Raw genomic sequence first — 4286 nt, forward strand, 5'->3', positions numbered from 1 at the left:
GGGTTAGGCAGAAGGTTACCAGTGTGGTCAGGCAGAAGGTTACCAGTGTGGTCAGGGTTAGGCAGAAGGTTACCAGTGTGGTTAAAGTCAGGGTTAGGCAGAAGGTTCCCAGTGTGGTCAGGCAGAAGGTTCCCAGTGTGGTCAGGGTTAGGCAGAAGGTTCCCAGTGTGGTCAGGGTTAGGCAGAAGGTTCCCAGTGTGGTCAGGGTTAGGCAGAAGGTTCCCAGTGTGGTCAGGGTTAGGCAGAAGGTTCCCAGTGTGGTCAGGGTTAGGCAGAAGGTTCCCAGTGTGGTCAGGGTTAGGCAGAAGGTTCCCAGTGTGGTCAGGGTTAGGCAGAAGGTTCCCAGTGTGGTCAGGGTTAGGCAGAAGGTTCCCAGTGTGGTTAAAGTCAGGGTTAACATCTGATTTTAAGAAGATAAATTGTAGAAATGGGCGGGGTTTAATATTTTGTGGCTATGGTAACTAGTGACGACCGGCTCCACACAGGAAGTCCTTACTCTTCCCAACCCTTAGTGAACTCTCTCTCACACACAGCCTGTGAACCCCGCCCAACCACCAGCTACCTACACCCCCCACCCTGTCAGTCTGTCCCACTAGGCTATGACTCACAACTAGGCTACTGAATTGCCCCCCTTTTGCCCTCAGAACAGCCTCAATTAGTCTGGGAACGGACTCTACAAGGTGTTGAGAGCGTTTCACAGGGATGCAGGTCCATGTTGTCTCCAATGCTTCCCACAGTTGTGTCAAGTTGGCTGGATGTCCTTTGGGTGGCGGACCATTCTCGATACACACAGGAAACTGTTGTGTGAAAACCCCAGCAGCGTTGCAGTTCTTGACACAAACTGGCACAGACTACCATAACCTTGTTCAAAAGACAATAAAATATTTTGTCTTGTCCATTCACCCTCTGAATGACACACAGACACAATCCATGTCTCAATTTGTCTCAAGGCTTAAAAATCCTTCTTTAACCACCTGTCTCCTCCCCTTCATCTACATGTCTCCTCCCCTTCATCTACATGTCTCCTCCCCTTCATCTACATGTCTCCTCCCCTTCATCTACATGTCTCCTCCCCTTCATCTACATGTCTCCTCCCCTTCATCTACACTGATTGAAGTGGATGTAACAAGTGACATCAATAAGGGATCATATCTTTCACCTGGACTCACCTGGTCAGTCTGTCATGGAAAGAGCAGGTGTTCTTATGTTTTGTACACTCAGTGTATATCTCGATAATTAATGAGTGGAAATAATTTAGAAATTCAAAATCACTTGGTGCTGATTTTCTGGTGTTTTTAGTCTTATGTAAAACAATACAAAATAAAACCAAGAAAACTTGGGGGCCAAATAAATCAAATCACGAATTGGTCCCTGTACTGTGTAGAGGAGGTGTTCTCCCTCCCTGTACTGTGTAGAGGAGGTGTTCTCCCTCCCTGTACTGTGTAGAGGAGGTGTTCTCCCTCCCTGTACTGTGTAGAGGAGGTGTTCTCCCTCCCTGTACTGTGTAGAGGAGGTGTTCTCCCTCCCTGTACTGTGTAGAGGAGGTGTTCTCCCTCCCTGTACTGTGTAGAGGAGGTGTTCTCCCTCCCTGTACTGTGTAGAGGAGGTGTTCTCCCTCCCTGTACTGTGTAGAGGAGGTGTTCTCCCTCCCTGTACTGTGTAGAGGAGGTGTTCTCCCTCCCTGTACTGTGTAGAGGAGGTGTTCTCCCTCCCTGTACTGTGTAGAGGAGGTGTTCTCCCTCCCTGTACTATGTAGGAATAAAGAGGAAGGATTGGTCCCACGTTACCAGGGAGTGGTCCATTTCAGTTCCATTTGTTCTGTTTTCAGAAAGCTAACCGTCCTGTTAAACACCCACACACACACTGTGTAGACACACACACACACCACACCACACACACACACACACAGGAGGTGTTCACACACACACACTGTACACACACAGAGGAGGTGTTCACACACACCACTCCAGTCCTATTAGGAATAAAGACACTCCAGTCCTGTTACACACACACACACACCAGTCCTGTTACACACACACACTTGTCCTGTTTTCACACACACTCCAGTCCTGTTACACACACACACACACACACACACACTCAGTCCTGTTACACACACACACACACCAGTCCTGTTACACACACACACACACTCCAGTCCTGTTACACACACACACACAAGTCCTGTTACACACACACACTCCAGTCCTGTTACACACACACACACACTCCAGTCCTGTTAAACACACACACTCCAGTCCTGTTACACACACACACACACTCCAGTCCTGTTACACACACACACTCCAGTCCTGTTACACACACACACTCCAGTCCTGTTACACACACACACTCCAGTCCTGTTACACACACACACACCAGTCCTGTTACACACACACACTCCAGTCCTGTTACACACACACACACCAGTCCTGTTACACACACACACCAGTCCTGTTACACACACACACACCCAGTCCTGTTACACACACACACACACACACACCAGTCCACACACACACACACACACACCAGTCCTGTTACACACACACACACTCCAGTCCTGTTACACACACACACACACACACACACACACACACTCCAGTCCTGTTACACACACACACACACCAGTCCTGTTACACACACACACACACAGTCCTGTTACACACACACACACACACACACACACACACACACACACACCAGTCCTGTTACACACACACACACACAGTCCTGTTACACACACACACACCACACTGTTACACACACACACACACAGTCACACACACACACACACACACACACCACACACACACACACACACACACACACACACCAGTCCTGTTACACACACACACACACACACACTCCAGTCCTGTTACACACACACACACACACTCCAGTCCTGTTACACACACACACACACACACACACACACTCCAGTCCTGTTACACACACACACACACTCCAGTCCTGTTACACACACACACTCCAGTCCTGTTACACACACACACTCCAGTCCTGTTACACACACACACTCCAGTCCTGTTACACACACACACACACACTCCAGTCCTGTTACACACACACACACACACACACACACACACTCCAGTCCTGTTACACACACACACTCCAGTCCTGTTACACACACACACTCCAGTCCTGTTACACACACACACACTCCAGTCCTGTTACACACACACACACTCCAGTCCTGTTACACACACACACACTCCAGTCCTGTTACACACACACACTCCAGTCCTGTTACACACACCACACACACACACTCCAGTCCACACACACACACCAGTCCAGTTAAACACACACACACACACACACACACACACACACACACACACACACACACACACACACACACACACACACACACAACACACACACACACACACACACACACACACACACTCCAGTCCAGTTAAACACACACACTCCAGTCCTGTTACACACACACACTCCAGTCCTGTTACACACACACACTCCAGTCCTGTTACACACACACACTCCAGTCCTGTTACACACACACACACACACACACACACACACACACACACACACATACACACACACACACACACACACACCAGTCCAGTCCAGTAAACACACACACACACTCCAGTCCAGTTACACACACACACTCCAGTCCAGTTACACACACTCACTCCAGTCCAGTTAAACACACACACACACAGTCCAGTTAAACACACACACCACTCCAGTCCAGTTAAACACACACACCACTCCAGTCCAGTTACACACACACACTCCAGTCCTGTTAAACACACACCACTCCAGTCCTGTTAAACACACACACACACTCCAGTCCAGTTAAACACACACCACTCCAGTCCAGTTACACACACACCACACCAGTCCTGTTAAACACACACACACTCCAGTCCTGTTACACACACACCACCCAGTCCAGTTACACACACACACACCAGTCCTGTTAAACACACACACTCCAGTCCAGTTAAACACACACACTCCAGTCCTGTTAAACACACACACTCCAGTCCTGTTACACACACACACACACACAGTCCAGTTACACACACACACACACACACACCAGTCCAGTTAAACACACACCACTCCAGTCCAGTTAAACACACACCACTCCAGTCCTGTTAAACACACACACTCCAGTCCTGTTACACACACACACTCCAGTCCTGTTACACACACACACTCCAGTCCAGTTAAACACACACCACTCCAGTCCAGTTAAACACACACACACTCCAGTCCTGTTACAC

The sequence above is a fragment of the Oncorhynchus gorbuscha genome, linkage group LG10, assembly GCF_021184085.1.
Source record: "Oncorhynchus gorbuscha isolate QuinsamMale2020 ecotype Even-year linkage group LG10, OgorEven_v1.0, whole genome shotgun sequence".
Classification (NCBI taxonomy): Eukaryota; Metazoa; Chordata; class Actinopteri; order Salmoniformes; family Salmonidae; genus Oncorhynchus; species Oncorhynchus gorbuscha.